Source organism: Gymnogyps californianus, unplaced genomic scaffold (genome assembly GCF_018139145.2).
Source record: "Gymnogyps californianus isolate 813 unplaced genomic scaffold, ASM1813914v2 HiC_scaffold_57, whole genome shotgun sequence".
Lineage (NCBI taxonomy): Eukaryota > Metazoa > Chordata > Aves > Accipitriformes > Cathartidae > Gymnogyps > Gymnogyps californianus.
In genome coordinates this window covers 113,152-134,556 of record NW_026114450.1, presented here as the reverse complement: position 1 = coordinate 134,556, position 21,405 = coordinate 113,152, and the positions used below count along the sequence as shown (strand labels likewise).

Genomic DNA, 21,405 nt, shown 5'->3' with positions numbered 1-21,405 from the left:
CCATTATCTTTCAACCCCTTCAAATTAGAACCCTATTTAATATTCAGTCAAAACAGATTCATGTCTACTAGAAAGCAAAAGACAATTTGCAATGTAAGGTTTTAATTATCCTTATATTCCTTGTAGCAATGTACCCTTTTATCTTGTTTGCAGATCCATGAAATTATTCTGTAGTTAATGTGATCAATGATGTTAAATTACTTTAGCCGGATTTTTTGTTTGCTTGTTTCTGCCTGACTGTGATGAGAATACAGGCCCTTGTTTATTAAGAAGTTAGTTCAGAAAATCTGCACAATCCTCTTTTTAATAAGATGTGAATGTCAAGGTCAAGGGGCTAAATCATGACACAGTAGAAATGAAGTCTAATAACACTGAAACAGGTGTCTGATGTGTTGCAAAGTTAAAGATATCATTAGGACTAGAGAAAGAGGAGAAGAGCAGTCACATGGGTCCTTAAGAGTGATACCAGTAATGTTAGTGAGAATAATAGCTGCTGATGTCTCAATGAAATTAGCTACAGCAGAGCTGGATTATGAGGCACTGAAATAGTACTAAGAGAACTCAGAACTGACCTATTAATCACATATAGAGCTAAAAAGCCCTACTGGGTACTAAAAGCCTGCTTCTCACCAATGAGAATGTAATTCAATAGAAACTTTCTGATATTTATAGTCACAGTCTAACACAGAACTAGGGTATGTGAGAGAAAAATCACTAAATAAGAATTCTGAAACTTGTGCTAAAGAAATTACATCTTGACTGAGAAAAAACCCAAAGAATAAAATATAAAATTTCACCCAAATAAGCCATGAATAATGTAAGAGAAAATTAGGCTGTCAGTGAAAGATATCCAAGTTAGTTGTATCTGTTTAGCATGTTAGCAAAAAAGCCTACTATATTTATTTCAATTACTTAGTTTATTAGAAAACATTAGAAAGCAGAAAATTCAAAGAAAGATGTATTTTGTCTGGACATACAGTAACAAGACAGAAATTCTTGAGCAGAAATGATAAAATTATTACATCTGTGATGCACAGATATTAAGCACATTGTATACTTTATATTATAATTAATAGATTATTATATTCAGAATATTTTATAGAGATATTTCATAACAGATCTGGTTGAAAATATTTGAATTACATAGCATAGTTAAATTGAAAGCTATCATCAAAGTTATATTCAATTGTAGAAAGCAATTGTGCTTGATTGTGTGCTAGTTTTTTGATCCAAATGAGATAGTCCTGTGTATTAAAGATTATAATATAATCTTACATGGAAAAGGGAAAAGAAGTTTGCAAATAACACTGCTGAAGTAACTAGATTTTTTATTTAGTTTTTAATTTAAATTTTAAAAATGAAAAATCAATTTGGATTATTCATAAATTATTTTTAATCTTTTTTTCTCACCAAGATGAAAAACCTATTGAGATAAGAAGCTGCTGCTAGGGGCATTATAATTTATTAAACAGCTCACCCATGAGACAATACGATCTGCTGTTTGCAGATTGCCCTATTCACCTTGATACAGAACAACTAATATGGGAACATTCTATGTAAAATGTAACAGCTCAGAGAAAAGGACAGAAATAAAGCCACATCAGATTACTATATGGCCTAGCATTTAGGGCATTCTACAGGACTGGAATGGGGGGAAACTTATATTTAAGTCTCTGCATCCTAGGTGATCTTTTTGGTAGATGAGGATGCCATCAAAACCATAAACTCTCATTTGAGCTTGATAGACTGCTCCAGCAGAGAACTACTTCCTCCTTCCACCACCTTTTTACAAGTTGGAACTATTCATGCAATTTAAGCCAAAGTCGCTACTTGTATTGACTGAAACCACATTTTCAAAGAATACATTATTTACTAAAATGAGGCTAGACAACTTAGTACAAAAGTTTTCCACTGGTATCAATCCCATTTTCAAAGGTTTAAATGACTTTTTGAACCATCTTCCTGAATCTTTTATTAGATGAATAATCTATTTTCTTGGTGGTTGCATCAATCTCTGTTTCCTTGTTTTAGTCATTTTAAGAAAAGTAGCTGATCACTAGCAATTTATTTTCAGACAGGTAAATAATGAATAAATTATTTTAAAAGGACAACATTAATAATGAAAATAGAAAGAAAACCCAAATGGGTATCAAAGATAATTTAAAGTATACTTAAACATTACATTTACACATCTTATGTATTACTTATATTACAGATACAATAGAGGAACTATTTGAAATATACCAGTTGCATTGCTAAAGCAATTCTACTAGATCCCTGTTACTCCCGAAATTTAGTCCTCAGAAATGAGAGGTGGCACTTCTTAGTTGTTACAGACAAACATAGCAGACCTCATAGAATATAATTTGGAGTTATCTTTCAGAAAGACATCCAAACATGATTTAAACTCCTAGAGTGACAAAAAAAATGTAGTTAAATGAATTCATTCACCAGAAAGAAACTTAAAAGTAGAAGGGACATTCTGGGTGACACAGTCTAGTCCCCCTGCTGTCACATCACAGGCTCCACATCATACAACTCTTTTCACGGCTATTTTTAACATGTAACAATTAATTACTTTCATGCTTTTCTCCAATATGCTATTGGAAGGCTGTTCCAGAGTCTCCCTTGTCTGATAGAGATTAGGAGTACTCTAATTTCCAGCCTGAAGGTCTGAGTGGCCAATTAAAACCCATTGATTTGTTCTATTTTGCCAACACAGCTCTAACACAGAAATATTAGAAAATCTGATGGAACTGTAGCTAAATCTGCGTAGCAGATGTTGTTTTAACTTACTCTTAAAACTCTGCAATGATAAAGAATCCCCAAGCATGACATTTCTTTTACCATCTGAAGCACATCTTTATCAAGAATAACTTTCCTAAAATTAGGGGTTTTTAACAAGAATCCTCTTAGAATCTGCAGCCAACCATCTCCCATCACTGCAGGTACGTATCTAGAATACAAAAATTCTCTGACATTTGCCATTTAATTTCACAGTACATAAGGAATTCTGATGTTCAGTAGCTGAAAACCTCTGTGCAGTAACAAATATATTGCCAAACACATTGTATTTCCTACACGATTTGTTTCATTTATTTCCCTGCCCTGACTTCTAATGTAAACAAAAAGAATTAAATGAAATAAAATATTTTTCTCCTGAAAATGAAATTGCATCAATTCATTAAAATCTCACATAAAAATCCTTGATTCTTGCTTCATAAAGGTCTATATGTGCTTTTCATGTATGATCCCACAAGAGACTCAGAACACCAGAAAAAATGTCTTCCTTATTTTTCTAGACATGCAAGCATATTTGCTCTTTCTTCAAGGTATCCCCTAACAAAATTAATGATAATGCAAAACTTACATGGATAAAAGTACAGGACATCAAAGTCTCTTTTGATATCAGAAATATACCTCTTAAAGCCTGTAGCAGTCACTGTTACTACTACAAATCCCATTCCAACTTGCATTGATGTCCTTAACTTATGTTCATCAAAGCTAAAACTGATGCATCTTAAATACTCAGCATTCTTAGAGCACTTCAAGCACTGGTGAATCGCTAGGAAAGAAAAGTGGTTTCCTCAGAAATTTAGATATGCTTCTAATTATCTCATTCTGTGTTTTCTGTAACTGACAGTTAAAATACTGAATACATTTTTGATAAGGAAAATATTATGATATCATGGTTGTTCTGATGAGATTTTAAAGGTTTTCTGGTGCTTTCCAAATCCTTGCTGTTATATACGCTATTGATAATGGGACAGAATAACACAATTGGACTAGCTTGTCATTTTATAAGTGAATTCTTCTTCAAGAGTTCAGAGGCAACTTAAGCACTTAAGATCTAAATGAGGTGCTTTTGAAAATATTCAGAATATGATTTTAACAGATTAAAATCTCTGGCTAACAGAGATATGGGTTCATCATTACTGCAAATTCCATTCTGTCTGTGTTTCTGTCCTGAACATGTCTGCATGGATGATGATTTGACTCTACTGTTTCTACACCCACATGTATATAACAGACTTCACCGGCTTTATTTTCACAGTAAACCTGAATTGCAATAGTAAGTTGTTGCATGAAGAACGTGAAGCTTAGCCACCTCCATCTGCACAGTGACCCATCTGCACATATTCAGTTTGAAGGTACAGGAGGCAAGAAGTGCTGAGCTGACTGAGAGCTCTTCAAGGGTTTTGCTTAGCCAGCTACTACCAGGAGCTGAATAGCCAGGACACAGAAGTCCTTCCCTCCCCGCAAACCAAAGGCACGTTCTAACCAACATTGTTTTTTAAAAGAACTTAGTTTTAAAACTTCTATCCTCTAAAATTAGGTTGAAATCAGACAATAGATTTCAAAACTATAAATGGGGGAAACAGATACATATGACCATGTAGGCCTCATTTCTTTAAGAAACCAGGAAAAAAAATCCCATATGTAAATAGTTATATATTCAAATGAGAGTCCCAAAACACTTCTTCCCACTCAGCATTCTGCCTCTGTTCCCTTGATTAATACTGTCCTGGTTTCAGCTGGGATAGAGTTAATTTTCTTCTTAGTAGCTGGTACAGTGCTGTGTTTTGGATTTAGTGTGAGAATAATGTTGATAACACACTGATGTTTTAGTTGTTGCTAAGTAGCGCTTATCTTAAGCCAAGGACTTTTCAGTTTCCCATGCTCTGCCAGCAAGCAGGTGTGCAAGAAGCTGGGAGGGAACATAGCCGGGGCAGCTGACCTGAACTAGCCAAAGGGATATTCCATACCATGGAACGTCATGCCCAGTGTATAAACGGGGGGAGTTGGCCGGGAGGCGCGGATCGCTGCTTGGGCATCAGTCAGCGGGTGGTGAGCAATTGCATTGTGCATCACTTGTCTTTTCTTGGGTGTTATTTCTTTTTTGTTGTTGTTATATTCCTTTTCATTACAATTATTATTATAATATTATTATTATTCTTAGTTAGTAGTGTATTTTATTTTTACTTTAGTTATTAAACTGTTCTTATCTCAACCCATGAGTTTTACCTTTTTTTTTTTCCTCCTCCCCACCCCACTGGGAGGGGGGAGGGGGAAACAGCTGCGTGGTGCTTAGTTGCTGGATGGGATTAAACTACGACAAATACCCAGTAAAATGTAAATATATGGAGAACAAATGGCACTTCAGGAAAGCAGTGAACTTACTTAAACTCTTTTCTAAACACAGTTCTAAAGGTAGATCCTGATGCATTGACATGTATTCTATTTCTGAAAGGGGATTTATTTTGCCTCTCAATTATTATTTTATTAATTATTATATATATTATTAATACTGTATAATGAATCAAACAATGGCCTGAGTACCCAATCTTATTGTAGGATTGCGTGAACTAATGATTTAAAAATGTATATTATGCAAAAAACTCTTAAAACTTTTATTCACTTTGCAGGGGATAAGCAATGCTCTAAATCATCTCCTCTAAAATCCTTCTACTTCATGGAACAAGTGAGTGAGCCTCTAGTTGGTACAATCCCTACCTTATTATGACTTAATCTCTGATTCCTGCTTGGTTGCCATAAATAGCCATATATTAGCTCAGCTGCAGCTCAGCATGCATACCTTTTTGTGACTGTGGTATTCCCAGTGGCAGTTACTTCACCACAAGCCACATTTACTTGAAAAATGCAATTCTATGGAAAGAAATATGATTAAGCTGTGAGGATTATATAGTGTATTGAGATTCCACTCTTGCTAAAGATACTGTATAGCATATAGCTCACTAACATATTATGCAGTAATTTAAGCATCACAGCATTTAAAACTTGAAAATGTTTATTACATAGATAACCAACATAGCACCTTAACTGTCCTTTTATCCAGTTATAACTTCCTAACAAATAAAGGTGGTCTAATATCCCAAACTAATCCCCCCATTAAAATTTGCCTAATTTTGGAAAAGGTAATTTCAGTATTTGTGGGTTGGACATTCCAAATACTGTTGGATTAGAAAGGGGGAAGAGACCAGCAGTCTTTAACTACTCTCCTTCTCTGGGCAATTCCTAGTATCATTATACTTTCATGGGACAGGTCAGTCTAGTACAGATATTCCCTTTAAGAGGGAGAGAACACTTTCTATGGCAATTATTCAAAGGGCTTGGAAATCCTTTGGGGAGAACTGCACAGTTACTGCTGTACTTTTACCCTGAAGAGCATTCCAAGGCCACTTAAGATCAAAATCCCAAACAGCAATAGGGAAAGAAAAGGTATTTGTTGACTGGTAACCTTCACCGAAGCTCTGTTTCAAGATCTCTGTGTTAGAGTACAGTCAAGAAAACTACTCTCTCACAACATTAGAGACAACCGGCAAGAAATGTGGAAGGGTTGAAAGTACACAAAAAAATAAATGGATGTAGGGCTGGGTATCTCTCAGCCTGTACATGAAAATATGCTTTTCTGTATGACACTACCCTAGCATTCAAGGAATTTATCTCCCACTTTTCTCCCAGGTGAAAATTTCTCCATACCTCAATTCTCTAAGTACAAGGTGGGGAAAACGATTGTTTTTATTTCACCATGTCTATTTGGTTTATGACCTGTTTGGAAAGTAGCTATTCTGTCATCATATTTGTTGCCTATTACCACAGCTTCTTTGTTTTATTTGGAGACTAGTAAAAGGTAAGACACTACAAAGGTGATGTGATGGGATGCCAGATGAAAAAAAGTGTCATATAGTAGGACATATACAGGAGCCAAATATACTGCAAGAAAATGAAATAGTGTGGCTGATGTGGAATGCTTGTAAAGGTTCAGACCCACTATTTACAAATTAAAATATTGAGGAAAGCAAAACACAAGAGCTCAATAGCAGTTATAGGCCAGGTTTGTTAGGGCAGTTCTGTCATGAGATCTGTTGCAGGAAATGATACTATATAATGGGCAGGAAACATTGGAGTAACAGATTTCAAGAAGGTTGCTGGGAACTTTTGAATCCTCCATGAGTTGAAATACATTGGATAAAATACCTCTATCTGAGTTTAAGAACTAAATAAAGTATCTGAAGTTGGAAGTCTAAATTATTATTTAGATGCCCAAATATAAATAAGTTGATGAATGGATGACAATCAAATGCAAAGCTAAATATATTTAAGTCCTCACACCAGTATTTTTTTAGTATATAATTCTGCTGTTGGAGGATGGCATGCTATGTACATTGTTATTTCACAATATACTCAATCCAACCTATTAAAATTGCAAGTCAGCATTTTTTGTCCTTAATATGTACATTTTAGTTTTGTTGAACATTGATTTCCATACATTTCTGAATGTATCTAAACACTGAATGTGACAGGACACATGTTCCTCTGTCTGAAGTTCTGAGAATATGTATGGATAACATGCCTCATTCCTTTTTCAATTATTACACTTATTCAATTAAAGATGAATTATCCAAGAGAGTAATACTGAAAGATTAAGTTCTTAAATTCACAGACCATGAAAGCAAAATCTCAAATTGTCTAAGATGCATAAAAATCTTAGACTTTGACATGTTAAGATGATTTTTAATTGGTCAATATTTGGTCAATATCATAATTACAACTAAACTTCAGATTCGCTGAACCAAACTTTCCCCTTAAAATAGCAGTCAGAAACAGTTAACCTGCTATTTTTAATGTCTCAAGTATTTAGTTGCAAACTAAATGAAAATAACATTGCCATTAATCATTTGATAACTAAAATCTACTCACTTCCCTGAAGTCATTACTTGCCTAGAGAGAATATACTTGGATACAAAGGCAAACAAAACCAGCTTTTGAAACAATTCTTCCCTAGTATCCAGATACACATATCACTGGAGTATATGAGCTTTCGTGCTTGATGCTTCTACCAGCCGTAACCAGAAACGCTATTTCACCTTGAAGGTCTTGTCCAGTTCTGAATCTGCAAGGTACATTACAAGTGAGCTGTATTTTTTTCCAGTTTAAAGGAAGTTAAACTCTGAAAACTTTAAATTGCCTGTGAATAACACAGGGTATATTGACATGTATTGGGTTTACGTGGCAAGGTTTTGGTAGCAGGGGGGCTACAGGGGTGGTGTGTTGGGTTTGTGTGGCAGGGGTTTGTGTAGCGGGGGAGAGGCTACAGAGGCAGCTCCTGTGAGAAGCTGCTAGAAGCTTCCCCGGCTCCAAGTCGGACTTGCCTCTGACCAAGGCTGAGCCAATCAGCGACGGTGGTAGCACCTCTGTGATAGCATATTTAAGAAGGGCAAAGAGTGCTAAATTGGAGCTGCAGCAAAGAGAGGAGTGGGATTGTTGTCCCAAAAATCAGGATTCTTTCACCCGGTGTGCAAAAAAGCCGATTAGCACACAGAGTCGAGATATTTGTTTATTTCATGTCTGCACAGAGATGGGTGCTAGGTGGTAACTCCACAAAGCTAGCACACCTGGTTAACACACGGTAAAGCATTTTATACCTTTCGAGCAACAGTTATCAGTATTTTTACAGTTTCGCTTAGTTACCCTCGTTCCTATTGGTTCTCGCAAGCCTCATCTCCACTTAAAGTCGCAGTGTCCTCCTTTTTTACTGCACATGTTCTGTGAGGAAGGGGCTTCTGTTGGTAGGGGGCTCTCCCTACCTAAGGGCGGTTTTCTAGTATGTTAATTAGGATAGTTCACTCACAGTTCAAGTAGCTCTTTGATTGCCCCTGTGCTTATCTTGGTATTTCTTTACCCACTGACTTCTGGTGTCATCTTGTTTCTCTTCTCAAGGTCACGCCTCGTTAACTAAGTAGCATCCTTTGGTTTTGTTTCTCACATATCTCCAACAATTCCCCCCTTTGAGACTTAGGTAAATAGTTCTTATTTAAAATAAGTCTCACTTAGATATTTTCATTCTAAAACTTCAGTCTCTGGGAGATTTCAAAATTTTCCAAAACTGCTCATAGGTTCCTTCCCATTGACATATGTCTTGCTGGAATTTTTCCCTGTCCTTTATAGGGAAGTTTTCAAGTTTGAGGGATTTATCTCCCTCTGTCATGAGCGTGCATACCCTGGGTGATTGCATTAGAGCAATTTGCTTCATCATGTACCAAACCTTAAAATACAGTACGATTATAAGCAGTAAACATGTTAGTGATAACAAGATCACAACAGGGTGTAGCATGAGATTAAGAATGCCTGTTGCCTTGGGTGACCATCCGAGGAGGGCTTCCCACCACCTATGTTCTCCATCTTTCTTCACCCGGTCCAAAACACGATGTATCTCTTCTGTGTCATGGTGAACGGTGATTAAAGTCCTTTGTCCCTCTTCTCGGGCACGTTCCAGCAACTGGCGTAGATCATTATGTTGTAAAAATTTTTTCACCAGCGTGAGATCCATCCCAATGAAAGTAAGCAATAGATCCTTAACTAAAGTATAATTGGATTGTATTAGCTGATAAGTCGTAACCGGAGCTGAATAGTTGAAATCACATCCTATAATGTTAGTAAAGTTACAAATGCAAGTATTTGAGTGATTATTTATCCCGACAGTAATATTATCTACAACTATAAAATTACATAGAGTTCTTATACACACACATACTTTCCCAATATATATAAAAGCACGGTTCCAGGGATTTCTTCTGGATGTATCTCGAAGTGACAAACATTTTGCTCAGTGTCAAGACAAATGTCTTGAGCTTTGATGGTATTACTTTCGCAAATAAATCCCTGTTGTTCCCGTACCATACATACATCAACTTCAACAGTCTGCCATCTGTTATTGTCTCGTTGGGCCCATACTCTATGCTCTAGTGGATAAAGTACAGTCCCATTGTGATTTAAGCCTAACACGATGATCGGGTAGATGGCTTTTACTGATGCATTCTGTATGGTTACGACAAAGGCCGTGGCTTTGTTATGGATAGGATTGTGAGTGAAATTGCCCAGATACCACCATGACTGGAATTCTCTTTCAAATGCAGTTGCCTTTTCCCAGATTATTTCCTGAATTTCAGTAGGTAAGGTGCCATCTTCACCTTCTCTTACAATTGCTGCTATTGTATATTGCACCCACAGTTGAGCCTGGATGCAACTAAGAGCTAGAGAAATATTATTTTGGGCTATACCAAGTGCATCTATGATTATTGGTGGTCCTTTTCATTAACCCTTTCCCGCTGAGGCAATATATCAGATAACAGCCATCGATGAGTTCCTAAGGGAGGATCGCAATGGATGTTCTAATTTTTTTAGATCATGTGTGGCTGTACTAAGTTTTTTTGCAAGTTCTTCATATCTATGCTGTTTAAGACTCTCAATCCTGTCCCTAGGATACCAGTTACATTTCTTTTTACTCGATTTGGAAGGGTAAGAGACTGCCCATGTAACCATGCTAACCATCCTGTATAGGACGCACTTATGAATGGTGAACAGGCTGGTTTAACTGCAGAGATATTAATCTGCATTGATAGTTCTACCCGTTTGAGGGACCATGATGGATTAAACAAAAGTCGTTGTTGTCCAACCCTTTTAACGACATATGGTCCAACTCTAGTTATCCGGGGGGTTATTTCCTTTAGTAATATCCTAATTACTTCCCTAGTCCCATTGTTCGGACAAGGGAAAGTCTCAGGCCATCCGGAAAACGTATCCACTAGAACAAGTAGATACTTATGTTGTCCACATTTTGGTAATTCAGAGAAATCTATTTGCCAGTATTCCCTAGGGCTTATTCCTCTTTTTACGTCACCTGCTGGCGGCTTTCTTTGTATTTTGGGATTATTTACACAAGTTTCATCTCTTTACTATTATATCTGCATTTGTCTGCATTTTTGGCCCTACAGCGTATCTCTTAACACCGCTTATCATAGCATCAGCTCCCATGTGAGTTTCTTCATGTAGTTTCTTGAGGAGAGCTTCCATCATTTTTTTTAATTTCATCGAAACTACTCCGACACTCTGGAGTCCATTCTAACAACTTCCCACAAGGCCCTTTGTGGCTGCGTATAAGGGTTTGGTTGTAAGTCCGAAATTGGGGATCCATATCCAGCAGAATCTAGCTATTCCCAGAAAGTTTAGCAGGCTTACTGTGGCTTCTGTACAAGTCTGTTCTGTATCTGCTCCAATTAAGATATCGTCCACATACTGTAAGAGAGTAACATTATCATTATTAGTTTGCCATTGTTCTAATTCTTTGGCCGGTACTTCACTGAACAAAGTGGGACTATTTTTAAATCCCTGGGGAAGAACGGTCCAACACAGTTGTCCTTTCCTTCCAGTAGTCGGATTCTCCCATTCAAAAGCAAAGAGTGTTTGACTCTGTTCATCCACTGGAATGCAGAAGGTGGCGTCTTTTAGGTCCAACACTGTAAAATAGGCATTGTTTTCGGGTACAGATGCTAACAAAGTATAAGGGTTAGACACCGTAGGATGTATGTCTTTGGTTATCCAATTTATAGCCCTCAAGTCCTGCACTAATTGGTAATCCTGGGAGTGAGGCTTTCTCACTGGTAAAATCGGTGTATTGTATTCAGATTGACATTCTCTGAGCAGTCCATATTGAATAAAGGTATTTATCAGGGCTTCGAGGCCCTTGCGAGCTTCCAGCCTAATAGGATATTAATGCACCCTTACTGGTTTTGCCCCCTCTTTTAGTTCTACTTTAATCGGACTCACGTTTTTTGCTTTACCTGGGTTTTCAGAAGCCGATACCAGGGGAATTACCACATTTAATACAGCATCTGGAATATTCTCTTCAATTTCTTCTGGTGTTTCATCTGTCAGCAAGCAGATCTGAGCTCTCCAGGTGGTTTCAGGCGGGATATGGTGCTGTACAGCATTCTTAGAAAAGGTTACTTGTGCATTTAGTTTGCATAATAAATCTCACCCCAATAAAGGTAGGGGGCATTCTGGCATGTATAGAAACTCATGAATTAATTTTGCTCCCCCAATTGTGCATTCCATTGGTTGTAAAAATGGCCTTAATGTTTTTTTTCCCTTTGCCCCAACAATAGGTATAGTTACTTTACTTAGAGGTCCTTTACAAGTGGTGACTACTGAATGAGTAGCCCCACTGTCAATTAAAAAAAATCTGTGGTCTCATTCCCCAGCTTAACTGGAACCAGGGGATCAGCTGGGGAGATTTTAATGTTCTCCCCTGGTCCCCTTCATTCATTGTCTGAATCTTCTAACATAATAAGATTAGCATTTTCTGCATGATCCCGTTCCTTTGGCCCCTTTCGTTTCAGGCATTCATTCTTCCAGTGTCCCTCCTGTTTACAGACCGCACACTGATTTAGCCCTAAAGGGGTTCAGTTTTGCGGACCTCTTCCCTGCATTATTCCACCGCATCCTCCTCTTCCTTTACTTTTTCCTCTACCCTTCCTTTCAACATCATTTCCATTTATTGCCGCTGCCAGCAAAGATGCGTGCAACTTCATTTTGTTCTGTTTTTCTTTTCTTTCCCTCTCATCTCGATTGTTATAAACCTTATACTCTATCAATTGTGAGATCGACATTCCCCCAGCTCCATCAACTTTCTGCAACTTTCTCCTTATATCCTGAGTCGACTACCCAATAAACAACATATATTGAACATCCTCTGATTTGCCTCATCATCCGGATTCAAGTCCGTCCATTTTCTAGCTACCTCACATAGCCTTTCGTAAAAGGCTGATGGATTTTCCTCCGGACCCTGCCTTACCTCATAAAACTTAGACACATTCTTCGGTTTAGGCACTCCATGCTGAACCCCATATAGTATCAGCTACTGATACTGCTTCAGTTGAGCCCTCGTTTCCCCCCCCATTAGGATCCCATTCTGGGTCCCTTTTAGTAGGTAGGAACTCCTCAGAATCTTCTTGCCTGTTTCTCCTTCCCCCTTCTTCCCTGGCCCTTTCAATCACCATTCTCTTTTCCTCTGCCATAAAGAATGTATTTAGCAGAGCCTGTATATCTCCCTAGTTGGGATTATGTGTTAACATTATAGTTTCTAATAGTTGATGTACTCCGTCAGGGTTTCCCCTATAGGATCCAACAGATTGTTTCCAATTTAACAGGTCAGAGGTAGTGAACGGAACATGTATAAAAACCAGCAGTCTTTCCGGTCCCACTGCTTGTCTCAGGGGAGCCTGTACAACTGGTTCAGCGTGCCCTCTAGTCCGGCTGGAAATGGGGCTAAAATTCTCATTGCCCGATTGTAAATTAGGATCGATTGGCAATTGTCCAGCACTATTTTTGTATAGAGGTGGGGCTGTCGGGACTAACAGTTGCACATCTTTCTGCTCTTCTCCCCCTGCAATCTTTCTATCATCACAGCCTATGCAACAACCACTCTCCTTTTTCTCAGAAGCTGTATACATCACCAGGTCAGTCTTTAGCTTACATTTTTCCCGCATATCAGGTTTTCTGTACAAAGTCATAAAGGCATCAACATAAGGTACTTCGTCCCATTTCCCCATCCAACGGCAAAACGACATCAATTGTCATATAGCGTTATAGTTTACCGATCCATTTTCTGGCCAGACCTCATCGTCACCCAATTTTATAATTCAGCCACCATTGATTACAATATCTTTTCATTTTATCTTTAGTCATCGGATCTCCCCCAAACTTATTCCAGTTTTTCAAAATACACCCCAAAGGGCTACAGGGAGGAATCGTGGATTGGCTTGCTCCCATTTTAGCCGAATTTACCTATTTGCCGGCTTTGACTCCCTTGGTCAGTAATTACCCCTCTGACCCCTTTGGTCAGTAATTACCACTCTGACCCCTTTGGTCAGTAATTTCCACTCTGACCCCCCTTGGTCAGTACCGCTCTGACCCCCCTTGGTCAGTATGCGCACTCAGTTCTGACCCCCCTGGTCAATTAAGGCAACCCTTGCCGAGCGTCTACGTGCGACTTTATGCGCCCCACCGGCGACTTGATGCGCACTCGGCTCTGACCCCCCGGTCAATTACGGCACCCCTTGCCAAGCGTCTACGTGCAACTTTACCCTTTAACCTTCCACAGGAGTCATTGAATTTGTAATTAAATTTTATACTCACCAATCCAAGGATTCATTCCCCTTTCACCCTGATACAAATATCTCTGGTCGGCGTTGCACCTTTGAGTCACTTGTCGCCCCGGCCCCGATCAATAGGTTGGTGCACGCTGGAGCTCGGTCCAGTCTGGTCCGCTGTCGGGGACGGCAAGACGATCCGGGCAAGGCCTTATGGCCGTCCCATCTGGGTCGCCAAAATGTTGTCCCAAAAATCAGGATTCTTTCACCCGGTGTGCAAAAAAGCCGATTAGCACACAGAGTCGAGATATTTGTTTATTTCATGTCTGCACAGAGATGGGTGCTAGGTGGTAACTCCACAAAGCTAGCACACCTGGTTAACACACGGTAAAGCATTTTATACCTTTCGAGCAACAGTTATCAGTATTTTTACAGTTTCGCTTAGTTACCCTCGTTCCTATTGGTTCTCGCAAGCCTCATCTCCACTTAAAGTCGCAGCATCCTCCTTTTTTACTGCACATGTTCTGTGAGGAAGGGGCTTCTGTTGGTAGGGGGCTCTCCCTACCTAAGGGCGGGTTTTCTAGTACGTTAATTAGGATAGTTCACTCAAAGTTCAAGTAGCTCTTTGATTGCCCCTGTGCTTATCTTGGTATTTCTTTACCCGCTGACTTATGGTGTCATCTTGTTTCTCTTCTCAAGGTCACGCCTCGTTAACTAAGTAGCATCCTTTGGTTTTGTTTCTCGCATATCTCCAACAGTTATAAAAACCTACTCCTCCTTCACTATCATCATAAACGTTTCTCATTATTGCTAACTATTGCTAAAGGACTAACTTTATCCTCACCCGGGACATCACTTGCCCCAACCACTGTACCCCTTTAATTGCATGTATTTTGTATTTGCTTCTCTACAATCCACACTGTTTGAAACAGCTTCAGACAAAATACCTCTTTTTTGTCTACTCCAATCTCAGTTTTATATGCCCTTTAGAGTCCATTCAGATTATAGCTACCCTTATCTGTCTTATATAGTTTTGATCCCATTTGTACTGCCTGGGAACATATATATTTTATAGCTGTTTTTTGCCAGTAGTCAGTTCCTAACTATTACTAACATTACCAGGAGGGTTCAGATACTGGAATTCTCACTACACTTCCAAAAGCTTATGGGTTCACATTCAAATTCTACTCTCAGGGCCGTCACTTTTTGGCTATTCTTTCCCTAAACCTACATAGAGGACCAAACATGCAAAAACATATCCACCACCTTGACTCATATCACACACCATTAAAATCCTGGACGTTTGAAACAATAAATTAAATTTCAGAAGGCTTAATTTTTATCCCCCCCCTCTTCCTCCCCATATTCCATGTGAGGTGAGCAGGAAATAGAACCTGAAGGCATAGCGCACGTCTCTAAGGTACAGAAAATACCTTAAAAAAGCAACGTCTCTAAGGGACAGAAAATTATTAGTCCTACTTCTGAAATACTTGGTTCTGTATGCATATAAAGGTTACAAATATATAGTATATGATGCTGGCCACGAAACACCTTTGATGTGTTGCATCAGCATTGGGGAGACATTATTATTAATTAACTAATATTTGTATTAAACAAACACAAAACTAATTGGGTCCCATGAAAGATATCTTTTCCTTTATCTTCATTAGCATCCTTTAATGGACATCTGAAAGTACCATGAGGGGAGGTTATATACATATAGAATACTTTTTTTTGTGCCAATTCCTATTCACAATAGAAAAGGTTGGCATATCTGATAAGCGATGCATAGATTTCTGAAGGTTCAGAATTTAAAAAAAAAACACCTATGACTGGCAACTTAAAACTCTGGCACCCAGAAATACTCCTTACAGACCTACTATAGCATGAATAAGCAAATTTGCCAATTCTCTTGAGTGTTGAGATGAACAGCAGCATGCTAAAAACATTTCCATTCTAAATTAAGGTTTAGGATTCAGTAAGCACAAACGTAGGCATGGTATAGTTTGCATTCAGTTAAAATACTAAACATAGAACATATAATTATCTTCATATATCTACCCAGCAAACACTTCTGTCAGTCTTTCCTAGACAATGGGTTCACGTTCTGTGGCAGACAGCAAGGGGGCTGGCAAGGAGTACACAGGGAAACCAGGTAACTACCTTTTAGAGAAGATAAATAAAAAACAGTTGGTTTCTTCCAAACCCCTTTCAGCAGACTTCAGACTTCATATTGTTTGAAAACCACTTAGAAGATGAACCCTGGGGGTTAAAACATTCTTAAAATAATTTCTCTAAGTTATTAAAAACAGAAGTAGGCCAAATTCTTAGAAGACAATGGAAACGGTCTTCCTGTTAGGTGTGGACTGCGGTACCCTTTCCAACACACTTTGCTAAATAAACTGCCAAAACAGAAAGATTAAATATATTCAAGATCACATTATTCATTTTTTAGGTGATCTGGTTTGAAGTTGGCTCTAAAAGGATTTTATGTAGATGAAAATGGTCTTATGGAAAGGTGGAATAAAATGTAATAAAAAAGCAATAGATGCGTTCAAAGGAGAGCGTGTCTACTAATTGTTTATTAAAATTTAAGTAATAACAGCAAACGAGCAGCCAGAGCCTCACCCCCCTGCCCCTTCCCTCCCCCCCTGCTCTGACGGGCTGCTCTCGGGCTCCTGCCATTGGCTCCGCGTGGAGGAGCCAGTGCCTCTGACAAATGACACTCGGCTGACGCCAGTGCTGGTGCTGCCAGGCACCAGGGTCTCGGTTTTATACTAGTATTCTTAAATACAACTTTGAAATGCCATAAAAAGAACTTGGCTTTAAGAACTTTGCTAACACATTTCCCAGGGAAAATTCTTTCTCAGGTTTTCCTGCAAATTAGTTACATATGGAGGCTAACATACACTAAGGGTAAATCTGTCAAACAAACATGCACCCTGAAGCCAATCCCTCAACTTGAATGCAATTTTTTTTTTAAATGAGCTTCCATAATATGTTTGCTTTTAATATTTGAAAAGATTCATGTGTTTATCCAAAGAGCAAAAGTTTTCTGGGGAAGTATTTTTGCATTAGCTAATATTCATTAAGCGCTAATCAAGACATAAATTCCAACATCAGGAGCAAGACATGACGCAACAACCACTGGTAGAATTTATAAGCAAGTTAACTGCACTATCTTGCAAAGAAAATTACAGAGAAAGATTGTTCAGTGAGCAAGAACTATAGATGCCTGTGGTTTAAAGAGGAAACAGATGTTTTAATGATGATAAAGAGATTTTAATGCTATATGATTGTCTTCCAAACAGTCACACTTGAGAACCTACCATACAAATGCATTTATTAAAGATTACTGAATTATATGAATGAGCACTTTTTCCTGTTTTCAGGTAACTTGAATGTATATAAATAAATAAGTTCCAGGACAAACACCACAATATCATATGGGGAAAATATGTGTTCATCATTTCCTTCAAGTAAGACTAAGAAAGAAATGGGAAGAAGTGTTCCTTTGATATAGAAAAAAAATACGTCTCCCTGCTCAAAAGGCTTTTATCATGTGAGAAAACATGACAATAACAATACAAGTTTTATGACTTGCCTGTTTTGTAAAGGCAAAGGAGTGCCAAACTCATATTACTTCATCACTACTATCTCTGCAAGATTTTCATTTTTCTCATAGCCCAGTTAGTCCTCATTTGACATTAATGTAGGGAAAAACATAGCATCTGGTAGTTGCCTCAGTATTTTGCAAACAAGCATTTTGAGTTTAACAATCTGTAATGTGTATTGATTACTCACCATATCCATGAATGCCTCCTAAAGGGGAAATTATTCACATGCATCATGTTCACAGATCTTCCAACATTAGTGTTTTCCTTGTCAGCCAGTTTTATCTGTTATGGTATTCATAGATGCATTCCAGAACAACTGCATGAGCAGTTAACAGCAGGGATTATTGCAGGAATTACTGTAATCCACAAAAATAAAAATTCCCAGGATTCGAAGAAAGACTTCTCGCAGGGTTTTCTAGGTACATGTCAATCCATTTATGCATCACTTGCTACTTAAAAAACATTAAACTAATCAGTATACAGAAACTGTATGATGATGCCAACAGTTTGCCTTGATAAAAATCAGAGCTTTGACTGTGAATTAAAGCATCTTCATATGCAGCATTTTGGACAGTTGGAAAAGGTTAGTCAAAAGATAGTTTCTTGTCATCCATGCCAAATCAGTGGTTAGGGGGAGATGTGTAACTTCAGATTGCTTTGCCATGTTCAGAAATGAATATTGCTTTTTCTTCTTTCTTAGACACATATTCATCAGTGATCACTTTAATGCAGTTTTCCTTTATTACAAGCCCAGGGAACAGGATGATGTTTAATAGCCATGTACAACAAACCCAAACTTCTTTCTGAATTTGATTCTGTGGGTTTATTTCTTCATCTAAGAAAAAAGGAAGTATGCTTTTTCCGCTCCATAGGACAGGACTACAGTTAGATACCATCATGAGATATGATCATATCATGATCAAATTCATTTTTGCTGTCTAACCCCATAATAAGGCTGCCTGCTCCCTTTAAGTAAAATGACTAAGCTATCGATTCTTTCACTGCAAAACCTAGTTCTATTTTGATGTTATACTGTATATAAAACCACATGCATCAATTTGTAAATTGCAAAATGTAAGCATAACTTTAAGTCCCATGTTATCTAAGCATTCTTTCTCTGCTGTCCTTTTTTCACAATTCAGCTCCCAGATAGTAGTTATCACTCCTGACGCTCTGGTAATATCCTCAGGAAGATTCTTAAGCCCAAACTAAAGAGACGGTGTATATTTTAAAGCAACGCAGGCAACAGGCTCTTGCTTCCTTTTCCCTGACAAGAATTTCCAACCTACCCCTCGGGCTCCTTGTATCCTCGCCCAGCAGCAGCTCCGGACACTTGCGGACTCCGTGGCACTTACTCTGCAGCAGACTGGGCTCGGCTGCGGTGAGGGCTCTGCCTGGCAGAGGCTGTGCTGGCGTCAAGGGGGCCCTCTAGGTGGGTTCTCCTGACACAGCACATCCTGCCCTGCCTTTCCCACCGACGGATGGAGGGGAAGGACGGGGGCATTGGGGAAAAACAAAGCAGGAGAGCCTTCCTTAAAACAACCTATTTCTCTCAGTGACTGAAAGCAAAGAAAATTTTGCACGCAAGTGCAAAAATCTGTAGAAAAAGATACATGTAGAAAACAGAGTTTACTGTGTTGATCTCTACTGAGATTTAAAAGATTTCTAGACAAGCTTTTTATACTTCAGTGTGCCCAGGCCATATATAGTTTACTTGCCATTCTTTTAAAATGGTTTATGCTGCACTAAGACTTTTTAAACTTCAAATGACCCTTTGCCCTTTTGGATAGGAAATCCTGCAGTATGGAAGCCAGCTGCAACTTCAATGACATTAAAACACGTGATAAGACTGTGTATTTGATTAGGGTGTGGGTGGACTTGGGAGTAACATAATAAGATATTGCACTGCACATTTTTATAGATCCTATTTCCTTAAGCTCAGTTTTTTTTGCTGTCACAGCTCTATTCTACAATACCCCAAATTAGCCGTAGCGCGGTTGATGCCATTCTGGAGAAAGAATAAAATATTAAACTACTTGAATGTCATAATGCATTGACAGTGAAATAGTATTTCCTTTAATTCAGTAATAAAAAGGGAGCTTGTACTGCTGCACACATTTGTATATTACTGTACTTTGAAGACTTGTCGCACCAAAATACAACAAATTTCAAAATTTAAAGGGGCTCTAGCATCATTTATGTCCTGCTACTCTATGGAAAAGGTTGGGTTTTTCTTTTTTCATTTAAATACAACTATGATTGATAGAAAGCAGATACTGGGAGTTACAAACAGTGAGAATGAAAATCAGCCTTTTTTTCCACTAAGAAGTTACAAAACAAAGTATATAATCATGTTCAATAAAGATAAAAATTCAGTATAACTTTTAAAAGGACCAGGTAAGCCATTGTAACTCTTATGATATGTTCATGCTTTATGTAAAAAGCAACCCCTCCCCCCAGTTACTTTGGGAATTTATACCAGAGACATTTGAAAAGAATACAAACAAACAAAACTGTGAAAACTGCGAAAACTGCAAGGTTGTGTGATTAATCTGAATATGAAAAAACATTACCTCTAACTAATCCAGTTGTCTATTGCTTTCTCTAGGCTAGATCCACTTATGAAATATTAAGTACACCAAATGCTACACAAATCTGCACCATCATTATTATTTCATATTGCACTTCCCTAACTGCATACTTGCCCAAACATCCACGGGCACTGACATTTTCAACACTAGACTTACTTAATGCCTTGTACTGTCTTGAGAAAGAGCTTCTCAACACTGACCTGGCACCTAACACATTTGAAATCCACAAAGTAGTCTATTCTGCATCTATATGCCAATTTATCTGGTTTTCTCTAGTATTAAGTTCAGCACAAAGCATAGCACCCATTGATTCAACTCATTTCATTCAGAAGCAGAGTTGCAGAAGGAGGGTGGGCATATATAAAGTTACTATATAGCATTACAAACCAGTTAAAGAACTCACCAACAAAGTGGAATACACAATATATGGGCTTTCCAGAGCAGGGATAAATTAAAGCCAGAGACCTTATCCAGTAAAGAATTTTTGTTACATTTCCAGTATAGGCTGACTTGTGAAATTCTTCCAGCTCAAGCTCATAATAGTTTGCTAATCAGTTCACTTTGAAAGAAAATGCAACATCTAAAAACATTTAGTGACATTAACTTTAGTGGCATCATTTTTTTTGACCAAATAAGCATTTTGGTATGTCAGTTTCAATTCAGGTTCACCAAGTTCTTTGAAATAGTAGTTCAAGCACAATTTCAGTTCAAGAAAAGAAAACAAAAAAAAAAAGAGAAAAAAAGAAAAAAAGAAAAAGCAATTCAAAACAGATTTTGCTTTGATTTCTTGGTTCTGCTACCAGGACAGTGCTCTGACCATTAGAATTTAGGCTATAGGAAGGTCTAGTGCATCTTTCCCATTCATGCAGAATCTAGGCTAGGCTTAAAGAAGCTGGAGGGAGAAAGACAGAGAGACAAACAGGAGTCTGCAAGTGATAACTTCCCTGAGATGGAGGAGTCCCAGATTCCAGTCCCTTCTACAAGGTCTCCTTGAGAATTTTCCACTGAAATTAATTAGGTAATGGATAAAGTATGTTGGTAGCGGGAACCAGATTATAGCACTTCTCGCTTCCAGATAGTCACGTTGGACTATAGAGTGAGGATCTATCCTCTTTTCTCTCTCTTACTGGTCTTGGGAATCTTGCATTCCTGACTGCCCAATGAAACATCTAAACAGGGAGGAGTGAAGAGTGTGTCCTATAAATCTTGTTTTTAATCAGTTTATTAAGAGTGCAAAATTGGGAA

General features: G+C 38.1%; 1 protein-coding gene across 1 annotated transcript in view; it reads right to left on the bottom strand.

The window, feature by feature from the left end:
* Positions 1-21,405, bottom strand: part of LOC127028996 (cAMP-specific 3',5'-cyclic phosphodiesterase-like) — a 290,999-nt gene that overhangs the window by 181,962 nt on the left and 87,632 nt on the right. The gene's annotated exons all lie outside the window — the stretch shown is intronic.